This window comes from Puma concolor, chromosome A1, assembly GCF_028749965.1.
Source record: "Puma concolor isolate L17-30 chromosome A1, mPumCon1.1.hap2, whole genome shotgun sequence".
Lineage (NCBI taxonomy): Eukaryota > Metazoa > Chordata > Mammalia > Carnivora > Felidae > Puma > Puma concolor.
The window spans coordinates 229,629,211-229,645,533 of NC_141667.1; positions in this window are offsets into that span (position 1 = coordinate 229,629,211).

Here is a 16,323-nt window from a genome sequence, read left to right on the forward strand (position 1 = left end):
AGAGGCAACAAGAGCAACAGGGTGTTTATTTTTCCATGTTGCATTTTAAGATTTTTTTGAATAGCATGGAGATTATTCTTCTTATCCAGGGATGAAAATTAGTCGGGTCAGGACCAGTGGCATTCCAGTGTAGGTATTCAGTGAAGAAGAACAGGACCATGCGCCTGGAACATGCTCTCTTTGTGTATGCAAAGTCATCACATGGGGGGGTTTATTCTTGCAATTGGATTTAACCCCCATTACATTTGCTTTGATAAGCTTTTTGTCAATTTGAAAAATCACTACCATCTCTCTGACAGCAGCTGGTGTCAGTCATTGCTCAGATGTGTGTGTCCTGTGTAATATCTTCCAACTGAAACAGTCACAGAATTCTCAATTAGTTGCAATCGTTGGCAGAAGGGAAAGAAAAGTGAAAACCCCTGTGTGATGTCACTGCTGATACATGCAAATAAGATCAATTTTAGGTGATATCCTGGCTTTAAAAAGTCTGCCTTCACTCCCCAGGCATGCCTGTAGGCAAACTTTTTCACGTATGAAACAACCCAAAAAGCAAGTACTGCCACCCCACTGAAATGCCACTTCCCTGTAGCATTAGAGAGAACTCCTGCTCATTACATTGCTTAACAATAAAATGTTCTCTCAAAACAACAAGCTCCTAATAAGATAACCCTGTGAGATGAGCCTTTTCAATTCTACTGTGGGCTAGTTGCGTCAATGGCCACCCTGGTTCCTATTGGACAGTGGCAAAAGACTACCTGCTCATGATAAGGAAAGTGGTATGCCCTTGTGTGAATTTTCATCTATTTCTTTGTAACAAAACCCCTGCAATTTGGCAGTTGGAACACACTCTTTTTTGGTTAGCAGTTCTGTGGTTCTTTTGGTGCTTGGTCTTGACCAATACACTCAGTCATCTAGCAGCTTGGTTGGATGAGGGGATTGCCCAAGACATTCTCACTGCCTGGAAGCTGGTACTGGCTGTGAGCCAGGCCTCTCTCCCGCTATGCTCTTTCATCCTCAAGGAGGATAACCATTCTTGGGGCCACAAGGGGGAGGAAGCTTCAAGACCTCTCGAAGCAGAGGATTGCAAATCATATGACACCACTTTTGCCACATTCTGTTGGTCAACACAAGTCCCAGTGCCTCCCAAGAGTTAAGGGGAAGGGAACCAGACTTCAGCTCTTGAAGGAAGAAATGGCAAGGTCACATTGCAAAAGATTGTTGCATCTATCTTTGCAAGCAGTCTACCACAAAGAGCTAGATGCAGAGTATTGGTAATAAAGCCATGGCATGATTATCTGCAGAAAGAAAATCTCCATGTGCTTCAATTTACTATTTCTGATCTGAGGGTTTTGTTCTTGAATGATGCAAATGCATATCTATCACATGCATATTGTTCTATGGGAGTCATTTCTGAACATTTGAGTGTCATTATTCCAAGAAAAGCCCATATTTAAGTTGTGCACAGCATAGAGAATATTGTACATCCTCTGAAATAATTTGATGGTCAATCACTCAGCCGGTTTTACAGATACTGTCAGGGAGCACCTTAAAATACCTTTTGCCAGAAAATAACTCTTTGTTCCTTCTATTTCGTTAGCAGCTTTTTTTTTTTTAAGTCTGACCTCAGGTGCAGTTCACATAACCAAATGGGGAGGTCTCCAGAGTTCTGGGTGCTTCTTTTAGCTCTCAGTATGGAAGAGAATGGCTGCCCTCAGATGTGTCCAGAGAAATTCCTTGAGAAGAAGTGGGGTATTCCAGGAGGCACTCTCATTGTTTTCGTTTTATGCCTTTGGAACAGCGATTCACCAAAGTTGCCTCAAGTAAATTGCTAGTGTAATTTTGTTTTGTTTAGTCATTTAAACCAGGGAATGGGAGGGCAGCTGGAACTGCAAAGCTTATAGCTGTCGACTTTAGGAACCGACTTCTCTCCCCCTTTTATGGCCTGATACTCTCTCTCATTTTCCATCTTTGTCTCTTTCTCTAGCTGTTCTCGCTCTCACTCATATTATCTGTTCTACATTTGTCTGCTCTCTACCAATAGGCTCCTCTGTTGATTAATTTCCTTTTTAGAATTTTAGCTAAGACCTCAAAATTGAAGCTAGCAGGTACAGAATCCTTGATTTTCAGACAGAATGTGGAAGAACAGCCAGATGTCTCCTCCCTCCAGCCCTTAGTAAGAGGTGACCAAAGATGGCAGAGCAGTATGGAGACCCTGAGCTTGTCTCAACCGTGAAATGCAGCTAGATCAGCACCAAACCATTTTTCAACCTAGGAAATTGATCTGAGGAGTAACAAAACAATATGCATAACTTGAGCCACAGAACTCAGCAGGTATGTGGTATAGAGAGGTGAACTGGGGTAGAGAAAAGCTGCAGAGGGCAGGGAGCTGTTTTTGCAGAGAGAAGACAGAGAAAGGGGGAGAGTGTGGTGCATCGGGAGAGTGCAGGAAAAACACTCCCCAAAAAGTAGCTGGAGAGAAAGAGAGAGAAAGACTGAACAAGAAATCTGTTTCCCAAAACCACTGACTGGAAGAGAGGGTTTCAATACCATTAGGATTCTATAAACAGTGGAGTGCAGAGTCGGAAATTCTGGAGCACAGTGCCTAGTGGTGCTCTGGTGAGGAAAGTGGGTGAATCCCCAGGAGCAGATAGCAGAATCTGAGGGGTCCGTATGCCACACAGGGAGAAGTGGTTCCCCTGCTTGGAGAACATTTGGCGGAGGCCATATAGCCTTCCCACAGGCAAAAGTCCCAGTGGAACCCAGAGAGCAGCCACATTTGCTGGTATTGAGACAAAGACTCCAGAGTACGGTGAAATCTGGCACTGGCTGTGTGTTGTGATTCGCCATAATTTCTGAACGTCTGCCTCTGCATGAATGCAGAAACACTTTCTGGGGCAAGCGAGCACCTGGCCATTGTTCATCAAGACCCTCCCCCAGAGAGTCCACATGGATCCAGGCTGCAGAGTCTCTGAAGTGTGGGGTTTTGAAACACAGCCCCATCTGAGATAAAACTCTGGAAGGAGGTGCCACTGGGTAGGCTGATGGCTTGGACACGGACAGGGTGGAGGCAGGGAGCAGATGGAGGCCTTGGACAAAGGAGTGGTGCTTGATCACAAGCCTGTGAGAACGCAAAGTTCCTGTGCCAGAGACTAGGGATCTGGGTGAAGCCATTTCTACCTCTCCCATGCAAGTACATGTGTGCATGCACACTGATCCACTCCAGTAAGCTAAGCAACACCAGCTAGTGGAGAATGGAGCCACTAAACCAAGCCTCACCCAAATGTGCCCTCCAAGCACATCCCTTAGAAGACCAACACAAGTCCCTCCACCTGCTTAGTATATGGACTGTAGAGGGCTTCATACTTTCAATTCTAGGGGAAACTGGATGTAACTTCATTAAGGTTTCATTCTGTTTGTGGGTTCATTTATTAGTTTGTCTTTTTTGTTTTACTTCTGTTTATGTTTAATTTTTTTTCCTTTCTTTTTCTTGGGTACAGAAAGAGAAAATTTTTATTTTTCTATTCTTTTTTTTTTTAATTTAAAAAAAATTTAAAGTTTTTTTACTTTATTCTTTATTTTTAAAATTTTTTATTCTATTTCATTTTCTTTGTTTCATTTTATTCTATTTCATTATGTAACTTTTTTAATTTTTTAATTTTTTCTTATCTTTTTTCCTTTCTTTTCTTTCCTTTTTTTCTCTATTCTATCAAGCTTCTTTCAGCAAGCAGACCAAAGCACCCCTAGGATCTAGCTTCCTTTATTTGATTTTTCATGTTGTTTTTAATTTTTTAATTTTTATTTTATTAATTTTTTTCTTCATCCAAAATGACAAAATGAAAGAATTCACCTCAAAAGAAAGAACAGGAAGAAATGACAATCAGGGGCTTAATCAACACAGACATAAGTGAGTTGTCTGAACTAGATTTTAGAACAGTGATAATAAGAATATTAGCTCGGGTTGAAAAAACATAGAATCCCTTTCTGTGGAGATGAAAGAAGTAAAATCTAGTCAGGACAAAATTAAAAATGCTATAAGATACAATCTCAAATAGATGATAGACATCTCAAATAGACAATCTCAAATAGAGATAAATACAATCTCAAATAGGGTGGATGAAGCAGAGCAGGGAATCAGCAGTATAGAAGACAAAATTATGGAGTATAATGAAGCAGAAAAAAAAGAGGGAAGAAAGGGCAAAAGAGCATGATAAAAGACTTAGAGAACTCAGTGACTTATTAAAAAGGAAAAATATCTAAATTGTAGGAGTCCCAGAAGATGAAGAGAGAGAAAAAGGAGCAAAAGTTCATGTGAGAAAATTATAGCATAAAACTTTCCTAATCTGGGGAAGGACACAGACTTCAAAACCCAACAAGCACATAGAACTCCCATTAGATTCAACAAAAACCTGGGGTACCAGGGTGGCTAAATCAGTTGAGCATCTGACTTCAGCTTAGGTCATGATCTCATGGCTTGTGGGTTCAAGCCCCACACCAGGCTCTGTGCTGACAGCTCGAAGCCTGGAGCCTGCTTTGGAATCTGTGTCTCCCTCTTTCTCTGCCCCTTCCCCAGCTCACACTCTGTCTCTCTCTCTCAAAAATAAATAAATGTTAAAAAAAATTTAGATTCAACAAAAACCATCACCAAGGCATATCATAGTCAAATTCACAAAATGCTAACAAGGAGATGTAACAACTGTAAGTATTTATGCCCCCAACATAGAGGAACCCAAATATATAAATCAGTTAATCAAAAACATAAGGAAAATCATTGATAATAATATCATAATAATAGGGGACTTCTGCACCCCACTTACAGCAATGGCAGAAAATCAACAAGGAAACTATGGCTTTGAGTGACACACTGGACTGGATGGACTTAACAGATATATTCAGAACATTTCATCCTAAAGGAGCAGAATACACATTTTCTGGAGTGCTCATGGAACATTCTCTAGAATAGATCACATGCTGGGTCACAAATCAGCCCTCAACAAGTACAAAAAGATCACAATCATACCTTGCATATTTTCAGAAGACGATGCTATAAAATTCGAAATCAACCACAAGAAAAAATTTGGAAAGACCGCTAATACTTGGATATTAAAGAACGCCCTGCTAAGAATGAATGGGTTAACCAAGAAACTAGAGAGGAAATTAAAAAGTACATGGAAGCCAATGAAAATTAAAACACGACAGCCCAAGACCTCTGAGATGCAGCAAAGGTCATCATGAGAGGGAAGTATATAGGACTCCAGGCCTTCCTAAAGAAGGAAGTAAGGTCTCAAGTACACAACCTAACCTTACACTTAAAACAGCTGGAAAAATAACAGCAAATAAAGCCCAAAACCAGCAGAAGAAGGGAAATAATAAAGATTAGAGCAGAAATCAATAATATCAAAATGAAAAAAAACCATAGTAGAACAGATCAATGAAAGCAGGAGCTGGTTCTTTGGAAGAATTAACAGAATTGATAAACCCCTAGCCTGAAGGATCAAAAAGATAAAAAATGATCAAAAAGAAAAAGGATGGGGCGCCTGGGTGGCTCAGTCAGTTAAGCGTCCGACTTCAGTTCAGGTCACGATCTCGCGGTCCGCAAGTTCGAGCCCCGCGTCGGGCTCTGGGCTGATGGCTCAGAGCCTGGAGCCTGCTTCCGATTCTGTGTCTCCCTCTCTCTCTGCCCCTCCCCCATTCATGCTGTGTCTCTCTCTGTCTCAAAAATAAACGTTAAAAAAAAAAATTAAAAAAAGAAAAAGGAAAGGACCCAATAAATAAAATCATGAAAGAGGAGAGATCACAACAAAGACTGCAGAAATACAAACAATAATAAGAATATTATGAGAATTATATGCCAACAAATTGGGAAATCTGGAAGAAATGGACAAATTCCTAGAAACATATAAACTATCAAAAGTGAAACAAAGTAATAGAAATTTGAACAAACCCATAACCAGTAAAGAAATTGAATCAGTAATCAAAATTCTCCCAACAAACAAGAGTCCAGGGCTTCATGGCTTTCCAGGGGAATTCTACCAAACATTTAAAGAAGAGTTAACACTTATTCTTTTGAAGCTGTTCCAAAAATTAGAAATGGAAGGAAAACTTCCAATCTCATTCCACAAGGCCAGCATTACTTTGATTCCAAAACCAGATGAAGACTTCACTAAAAAGGAGAACTACAGACTAGTTTCCCTGATGAATATGCAAAAATTCTCAACAAGATATTAGCCAACTAGATCCAACTATACATTAAAAGAATTATTCACCAAGATCAAGTGGGATTTCTTCCTGGGATGCAGGGCTGGTTCAATATCCACAAATTAATCAATGTGATATATCACATTAATAAAATAAAGGATAAGAACCACATAATCTTTTCAATAGATGTAGAGAAAACATTTGACAAAATACAGCATCCTTTCTTGACAAAAACTCTCAATAAAGTATGGATAGAAGGATTGTACCTCAAGATCCTAAAAGCCATATGTGAAAGACCCACCTCTAATATTCTCAATGGGGAAAAACAGAGTTTTCCCCCTAATGTCAGGAACAGGATGAAGGATGTCCACTCTCACCACTGTTATTAAACATAGTGTTATAAATCCTAGTCTCAGCAATCAGACAACACAAAGAAATAAAAGGCATCCAAATTGGCAAAAGGAAGCCAAACTTTCACTCTTCGCAGAGGACATGATAATCTATGTGGAAAACCCAAAGATCCACCAAAAAGCTGCTAGACCTGATCCATGAATTCAGCAAAATCACAGGATATAAAATCATTGTACATAAATTGGTTGCATTTCTATACACCAATAATGAAGCAGCAGAAAGAGAAATCAAGGAATCAATCCCATTTACAATTGCACCAAAACCGACAAAATACCCAGGAATAAACCTAACCAAAGGGGTGAAAACTGTATACATTGAAAATTATAGAAAGCTTATGGAAGAAATTGAAGAAGATACAAAAAATATGGAAAAACTTTCCACGCTCATGGATCAGAAGAGCAAGTGTTGTTAAAATGTTGATACTACCCAAAGCAATCTACATATTCAATGCAATCCATATCAAAATAACACCAGCATTCTTCACATAGCTAGAACAAACAATCCTAAAATTTTTATGGAACCAGAAAAGACCCCAAATAGCCAAACTAATCTTGATAAAGAAAACTAAAGCTGGAGGTATCACAATTCTGGACTTCAAGATGTATTATAAAGCTGTAATCATCAAGACAGTATGGTACTGGCACAAAACAGACACATACATCAATGGAACAGAATAGAGAACCCAGAAATGGACCCACTAACATGTGCCACCTAATCTTTGACAAGGCAGGAAAGAATATCCAATGGAAAAAAGACGGTCTTTGCAGCAAATGGTGCTGGGAAAACTGTATAGCAACATGCAGAAGAATGAACCTGGAACACTTTGTTACACCATACACAAAAATAAACTCAAAATAGATTAAAGACCTAAATGTAAGGCAGGAACCATCAAAATCCTAGAGGAGAATACAGGCAACCACCTCTTTGACCTTGGCTGCAGCAGCTTCTTACTTGACATGTCTCCGGATGCAAGGGAAACCAGAAGCAAAAATGAACTATTGGGACCTCATCAAGATAAAAAGCTTCTGTACAGTGAAGGAAACAATCAGCAAAATTAAAAGGCAACTGACAGAATGGGAGAAGATATTTTCAAAGGACATATCAGGTCAAGGGTTAGTATCAACTTATCAAACTCCATACCCAAAAAACAAATAATCCAGTGAAGAAATGGGCAAAAGACATGTATAGACACTTTTCTAAAGAAAACATCCAGATAGTTAACAGACACATGAAAAAATGCTCAAAATCACTCATCATCAGAGAAATACAGATCAAAACCACAATGAGACACCACCTCACACCTGTCAGAATGGCTAAAATTAACAACTCAGGCAACAAAGATTGTTGTTGAGGACGTGGAGAAAGAAGATCTCTTTTGCACTGCTGGTGGGAATACAAACTGGTATAGCCACTCTGGAAAATATTGTGGAGTTTCCTCAAAAAATTAAAAAAGGAACTATGCTACAATCCACCAATTGCACTATTAGGTATTTATCCAAAGGATACAGGAGTGCTGTTTCTAAGGGGCACGTGCACACCATGTTTATAGCAGCACTATCACCAATAGCCAAAGTATGGAAAGAGCTCAAATGTCCATCGACAGATGAATGGATAAAGAAGATGTGGTATATATACATACATACATATATATATATACATACACACACACACACACACACACACACACACACAATGGAATATTACTTGATGATCAAAAAGAATGAAATCTTTGGGAATGCAAGCTGGTGCAGATACTCTGGAAAACATTATGGAGGTTCCTCAAAAAACTAAAAATAGAACTACCCTATGACCCAGCAATTGCACTGCTAGGTATTTATCCAAGGGATACAGGTTTGCTGTTTCAAAGGGACACATGCACCCCAATGTTTATAGCAGCACTATCAACAATAGCAAAAGTATGGAAAGAGCCCAAATGTCCATCGATGGGTGAATGCATAAAGAAGATGTGGTATATATATACAATGGAGTATTACTCAGCAATCAAAAAGAATGAAATCTTGCCATCTGCAACTATGTGGATGGAACTGGAGGGTATTATGCTAAGTGAAATTAGTCAGTCAGAGAAAGACAAATATCGTATGACTTCACTCATATGAGGAGTTTAAGAAACAAAACAGATGAACATAAGGGAAGGGAAGCAAAAATAATAGAAAACCAGGGAGGGGGACAAAACATAAGAGACTCTTAAATATGGAGAACAAACACAGGGTTGCTGGAGGGGTTGTGGGAAGGGGGGTGGGCTAAATGGGTAAGGGGCATTAAGGAATCTACTCCTGAAATCATTGTTGCACTATATGCTAATGTGGTTGTAAATTTAAAAAAATAAAATTAAAAAAAAAAAAGAATGAAATCCTGCCATTCACAACAACGTGGTTGGAACTGGAGTGTACTGTGCTAAGTGAAATAAGTCAGTCAGAGAAAGACAAATATCATATGACTTCACTCATACGTGGTAATTAAGATATAAGACTGATGAACATGAGGGAAGGGAAGCAAAAATAATATGAAAATAGAGAGGAAGACAAACCGTAAAAGAGTCTTAAATGCAGAGATCAAACAGGGTTGCTGGAAGGGTGTTGGATGGGGGACCCTCTATGGGCAAGGGGCATTAAGGAGGACACTTGTTGGGATGAGCACTAGGTGTTACATGTAAGTGATGAATCACTAAATTCTGTTCTTGAAATCATTGCACTATATGTTAACTAGGATTTAAGGTTTAAACAAAGAAGAAAAAATAAACAACAGCCTCCAGGCATAACAAAATAATAAAAAATAAGAGGTGACCAAAGTAGTCATTTGACCTTTATTCCCACCTCTACATCATGTAGCCTCTCTCAGCAGAAGACAAGAATTTATTCAGGGGAGGAGGAAAGTGTAGAGAGTTCACTGATGTAAGACATTAGTTTGAATTAGGAAATTGTTGAAGGAGTGTAGGAAGGTGTGTAGGGTGAGCTGCTCACACAGGCCTCAGACCAAATTCAAGAAGCTCCAAGAGACACTGACATGGTCCTCCCCAGCTAGAAGTCACTGACCTCCAGAGTCAAAGTAGCAACCAAAGTACTGGGCAGCAGAAGAGGCCTTGAGAAAGCTTGGGCATACACGCACGTAGGGCCTGGCTGTTGCTTCTGGCCTTGAGATTGCTAAGGTGAAGGCTGACCACAAAAGCCGGGGTGCACAAGTGAGTGGGGAGGACCGGCGGAGCAGCAGACCCCAGCTTTGGGGATGGGGCAGGGACCTGAGACTTGCCCACCTTCAAGTATGCACCGTAACGGGTAGCTACACTGCAGCTGTCTGAAAGTTCTCCCTCCCTCAATTCCTTCCTGCCTGTGGGGAGACCAAGAAGAGAGGAGCTGTGGGATTGACAGCCAAAAGTCAGGGCTGAGAAGTGTTTCAAGAGATCAGAAAGTGCATTGCCTAGAATAAGGGATGGGTGGTATGAAAAACCCACGGGTATGCCCTGCCGGGGAAGAAGCATAATGATGATACCAGTAACCAAAATACACTGATATACAGTGTATATATGACAGATATACAAAATATCTGTCCTTGCTCTGAGACCGTATTACTCCAAGATGGAAGACAGAGGAGCTATAAAGAGCAACAGCGAGTGAAAACACAGACTAGGCTTCCCTTCCCCAGCATAGGGCCCCCCCCACCTTCAGTTAGTCCTCAGCTAGGAGTCTAGGGGGTAGGTGACAGCTTTGAGTTAGATATGAAGTCGAAATTTCTTTTTTTTTTTAATTTTTTTAACGTTTATTTACTTTTGAGACAGAGAGAGACAGAGCATGAATGGGGGAGGGTCAGAGAGAGAGAGAGGGAGACACAGAATCTGAAACAGGCTCCAGGCTCTGAGCTGTCAGCACAGAGCCCGACACGGGGCTCGAACTCACGGACTGTGAGATCATGACCTGAGCCGAAGTCAGCCGCTTAACCGACTGAGCCACCTAGGCACCCCTGAAGTCGAAATTTCTAAAGTGGCCTGTGCTACACTTCTTGAGCTCTCACTAAGAGAAACACAAAAGGGAAATGCAAAGGAGGCATTGTTTGGAGAAAAAAATAATAAAGCCATTTCCTTTCTTGCACCTCACGAATAAACTGATTTCAAGTATGTTCTCTCAATTTACAGTCCCAAGAAAGTCTTATTGCCTTAGCCCACCTTTATTTGGAGCCACACTGTAAATCTGTAGCCAGTCTGTGGACTGGCTGCCTGTGCTGGGGCCACCTCTGGTCCAGTCTACTCTGTGGCCAGGGCACCATCAGATGGAAGCCAGGACAAGGCCTCTGGCTCTTCCTTTTAGCCGGCACAGCAGGCAGGAAACTTCCCCTGTGGAGGTTTTGGGCAAAGTAAGCAGATACTCAGCATTCTCTTCTCCTCAAGGGACCTGCTTCGGGGCTTCTGAAACAGGACTCATCTTCGTGACCTGGGCTCAGAATCAAACAAAAAAGATGCTCAAGCTTTCCCTAAATATTCGTGTCTGTGTGTGTGTGTGTGTGTGTGTGTGTGTGTGTGTGCGCGCGCACGCGCGCCCGTGCGCCTGCGTGCTCCACTGGGAATATAATGAAAAATAATAAAAAACACTGGATAAGGAGTTGAGAAACCTATGTTAGAGATTTGGCTTTGCCACTGATGAACTAGGTGGCCCTGGGCAAATTCCTTGGGGAGATATCTTCTGACCTGTTGCTCTGCCCGTGGAGATTGGATTATTCCTTTCCTTCCATTGCCGTGATGGTCAGGTTTGTCCATCATGTCCATTTTCGCTACCATTCATGAGCTCCTTGAAGGCAGGAACCTTATTTTCCTATGAGACAGTGAACTTCATGAGAGCAAAGACCATGGGGATTCTTGCATAGCTTTGAATCCCCATCTCCAGCACAGCCCTGGAAAATAGCAGAGTTCAAGGCCTTGGACTTGCTCCCCCCACATCCCAACATCATCTTTGCCCAAGTGGTTCCAGGACTGATCTTCACTGTAATGCCTCTTCAAGCGAGGTGTCCCTGAGCACCTGCCTGAAGTAGCCTCCTCCTGGTTACTCTCCGATGCTTCTCCACACCACCCTTTGCACCCCTGCGTAGCATCTGTCATCACATGTCATTGTCTTATCTGTTCACTTGTGTCTTGTTCATTTTTTTCCCCTCCGATTCGAAACTATATGAGGTGAGGGAGCATCTCAGCTGTGTTCATTATTTACCTCCAGAATTTTGAAAAATGCCCGGTTTACAAATATTTGCAGAATGAATGAATCTGTTAACTGAGAAGCTGACTAAAGGCTCAGGTATTTCTGATTCAAACACATTAAGTCTATAGCCTCTGGCTTTAGGAAGAGGAGAACCAGTTCCTTTCACAGAATATCTGATATCGGAAGGGTGGTGATGATTTGTTGTGGTGCTTTACCCTGCTAGAAATACCGGGTCGTGTGCCCTTACCTCCAGTGTCTTTATTGCTCAGCTGACCATATGGCACTGTGGTATTGCAGTACTACATTTTAGAAACATACAACAAATACTATTATATAAAATAGTATGTGCACATCAGAATTTTATATTATTATTGTTGTCATTGTTATTATTTGATATCTCATTATCCCTTCTGTTCTACCCCTGCCTGATTTAAGTTTATTTATTTATTTTGAGAGAGGGAGCATTAGAGAGTGCAAGTGGAGAAGAGGCAGAGAGAGGGAGGGAGAGAAAGAGAATCCCAGGCAGGTTCTGTACCACCAGTGCAGAGCCCAGTGTGGGGCTCAAGCTCACAAACTACGAGATCATAACCTGAGCCAAAGTCAGAGCTTAACTGACTGTGCCACCTAGGCACCCTTACCCCTGCCTGATTTTTTGAGAGAGTGAGGTTATAAGAGGATACTTAGATATAAAGTCAGTGACAACAATACAATCAGGTTGGAGAGAATATGTGATTTCAACTATTATGGGAATGTCAGCCTAATATAATTTCTGCAGATCAGAATCATTTCTTAACCTAAGTATTTCAAATAAATGAGTTGCCACTGTATTTCAGGAAGTAAAGCTCTGTATACAGTATTTCCAAATTTATAGTTATAAAAGCCGTGGAGGAGGATGTATCTCACACTAGGTTTCCAAATCCAGCATTCAAATCAGGGTAAAATATAACAAATATGAAGTAACACAGATTTATTCAAGAACCTGAGAACTTGGTAAAAGAACACAAGAGGAAATATGGAAACAAGCCATTAGATGCTCCAAAAATGAAGAAATGAGTGAATGAATAAATTGATGAAAATATAATAAAAATTTAGTTGAAAGTTGAAAGTCAATAACTTTGAATCTAAAAAAATAAAAGTAAAGAGTACTAGCGCCGTGATTGAAGCAAATCAAATTCCTATTAAAAGGAGTCTGCAAAACTGAGTTCAATATGTGGTTTCATGAATATATTTTTTTACCTGTTAATAAAATTGACCCTGCAAGAATCAAAATTCAAAACTCAGACCCATCTTCTTTAGATTTCATGTGAATCTTATGTAGCTATGTAATTCAAATCAATTTAACTCATGTTTTTAAATTACTTCCTGGAAGCAAATTATCTGAGTTAGTGTAAGTTGTAGCTTCTTTGAATTTCTTTCCATATGATAAAATGTGTGAGTCTATTAGAAACTGTCTTTTGGTCTTTGGCAAAATCATTATCTAAGCCCTTGAATGTGCTGCAAAATAATAAGTGTTAACTGCTAAGAAGCTTGGTAGAAAATGTCATGAAAGTTTAAAGTTTCGTCGCATGTTGGTGTTCAGTGCACATTTGTGAGAATTTGAAATGAGTTTCCAATGAGCAAAAGAGCAATCAGAATGATATATTCCAGGACTTTCAAGTTACAATATGAAAACTGAGCATTTTCCAGATGGCTGTGTTAAAATGTACCTTGTGGATATTTATCCAATTGAGGACAACTTTGCTCTCATTTACACCCTAGGCCAGAGGATAGCAATTGGAGGGCATGAGCCATGGAAATGACTCCTTCACTCTCTAAATTCTAAATAAATTCTGTTTCTTGTAATCCAGTGTTGGAAATTTGGAGGCCTCTTCTCTTCTGCCTCTCCTCTGCACTAATGGCACAGGGGTTAAGAACACAGACTCTGAAGTCCCACTCTCTCCATTCCAAGCCACACTGCAGCTTACTAGTTGCAAGACTTTGACTAATTACCTCTCTGTATCTCAGATTCCCTTCTTACCAAGTGATGACGGTGCCTACCACAGAGATTTGCCGTGGGGCTTAAATGAAACAATGGTGTTTGGCACATAAAACATTCCCAATAAAGATAAATGAGTATTATTCATTCCCTCATGGTGCTTACAGGCGGTGTGTGTTGCTCACAACTTGAATTGAATGCTACTTTCAGAAGGATGCAAAATCTGAATTTTGAAAAGATAGTGTATACACCGTAGTACTTCAGGTCTCCAGAAGATTATAAACAGAATTCTACACTGTTGGAGAGCTCAGAGGTCCCTGGTCCAATTTTCTGATTGTATAAGTGGCATGACTTGGACCCCAACTGTGATAACACAGCCAATTAGCTGTCAAGAAGGGCAATGAACCCAGGAGTCCTGATGACCCAACCAGCATTTTTGACATAGACATATTAAAGCAGTAATAATGCCTTGTTGTCATGACTCATTATTATTTTAATTATTTTTTCAAGTTTACTTATTTTGAGAGAGAGAGACAGAGCGAGTGAACAGGGGAGGGGCAGAGAGAGAGGAAGCGAGAGAGAATCCCAAGCAGGCTTCACTCTGTCAGCACAGAGCCTGACACTGGGCTTGAACCCACACACCGTGAGATCATGACCTGAGCTGAAGGCAAGAGCTGGACGCTTAAGTGACTTGAGCCACCTGGCTAATTATTTTTTAATGGAGTGTCTGAATGGAGAGCAAGGGCACTCATTTCCTGTTCTTCTTCAAATAGAAGAATAGGTTTTTGAGAAAATTAGCACCTTTCCCTCCAGGTTTAGGCTTTGCAACAGGAAGAAGGTTTAGGATCTCAGGTTCCTGAGTAGTACAGTAATTAGAGTGGCAAACTCCCAGTTTTCTAGGGAGAGCCCAGTTTATTCCCGTTGCCCTAGTGCCCCATTGGATTAGCACCCCATTTCACTCTCAAAAATATCCTAGTTTGGACAATGAATCTTACAATCTCCCTATCAACAAAAGTAATGGCAAGTAAAGTTACTGAACCTCTAAGTCTTCCTTTCCAGGAGAATGGGGAGAAATGCTATTTCCCATATCCTTTAAAATAGAGGGTTAAGAAGAAAGCATGTGTCAGTAATCATTACAATAATCACCATAGTTTTGTTTACTACTATGTATTGAGGTATTGAGCATTTACCATGAGCAATGATCTGAGCTTAGTGTGTTACATCCATTTTCCTACAACTCTATGAGGTAGGTATTTAATTTTCACTTATCAAGTAAGAACACTAAACAAAGGATATAGAACAGGATACGGTAGGAGCCAGGATTTAAACTTAGGACAGTCTGGCTCCATGGTCTGTTCTCTGCTCTGTTGTACTATTTATTCTTCAGTACATTTTGTACATGGACTGAAGAGTTCATAATGTGGGCACTGTAAAAGGTTTCTCTGAGCTTAGGAAGCATTTTCTAAAGAAAAGGGAAGAACTGTGTTTAAGTCTTGAGATAGTCATCTTCTTTGTTTTATTCTATAATTTATGGTGAAATAAAAAATGCTCCTCAAATGTCTCTTTATGGTAGTATCTCCAAGGGAGAGCTGGCACATAGCTGCCTTTCCCCTCTCTCCATTGTACATCTTGCACCCACCAGGCACTAGCAAGGAGAAATCATGAGAAAAGATGAGGCCAACTCAGATCACACCCAGTGTTTCACCACCTCGCTCCACCCTTCATTTGCAGCTACATCACTTTCCCTGGGGCCCAATGAACATTGTTTTTCTCTCTGTTAGAGGGGCAATCCAATCATGTGAAAGAGAAATAGGAGAATGGGAGTGAATGAATGAATGTGTGTGTGTATGTGTGCATGTGCGTTAAGTTTTTTTAAAAAGGCAACGGTAATTTAGATCATTTAGCTTCTGTCCAAGGTAGAAGCAGTGTGTTGAATTAATATACCCCTCATGGCTCCTTTCAGGATTTAGAACTAGAGAAAGAATTTGGTGACCCCAAATAACTTTAAGGTGTCTATTCCAATCCAACATTTGAAAAAAAAATTAAAAAAGGAAAGAAAACAAGAAAGAAAGGTAGGGGAGGGAGGGAGAAAGAGAAGACTGGATTAGAAGCTCTTTTTAGGTGTCTATTTCTTTGGTAAATCAAATTTTGTAAACACCATGGGGTTGTGGACTTAGAAACAGTTCAAAAGTTCTAGGAAACGCCCACTGATAACAATGAGAACTATTCCATGTATTTACTGAACAGTTTCTACCATTGGATCATTAAGGCATACTTTAACTGTGAGGTCACTGATGTTGAGTAAGTCTAGAATTCATGGAGTGATCTGTTCCTTAAAGGAGTTCTGACATGTCTTGGCAAAAACTTTCACATGCTATGGGTTGATGCCACGCTGCGTTTTTAGCTCGCGGATATAAATCAGGTTGTAACAAGAATAAGGTATATTAGATGCTTAATTTTCTGGTATAAGGTAAGAGGGGAATGAGATTATTTAAACGATCATGTTTATCTGATGGCCATCTTTTAATGAAAATTCTTTTCAAT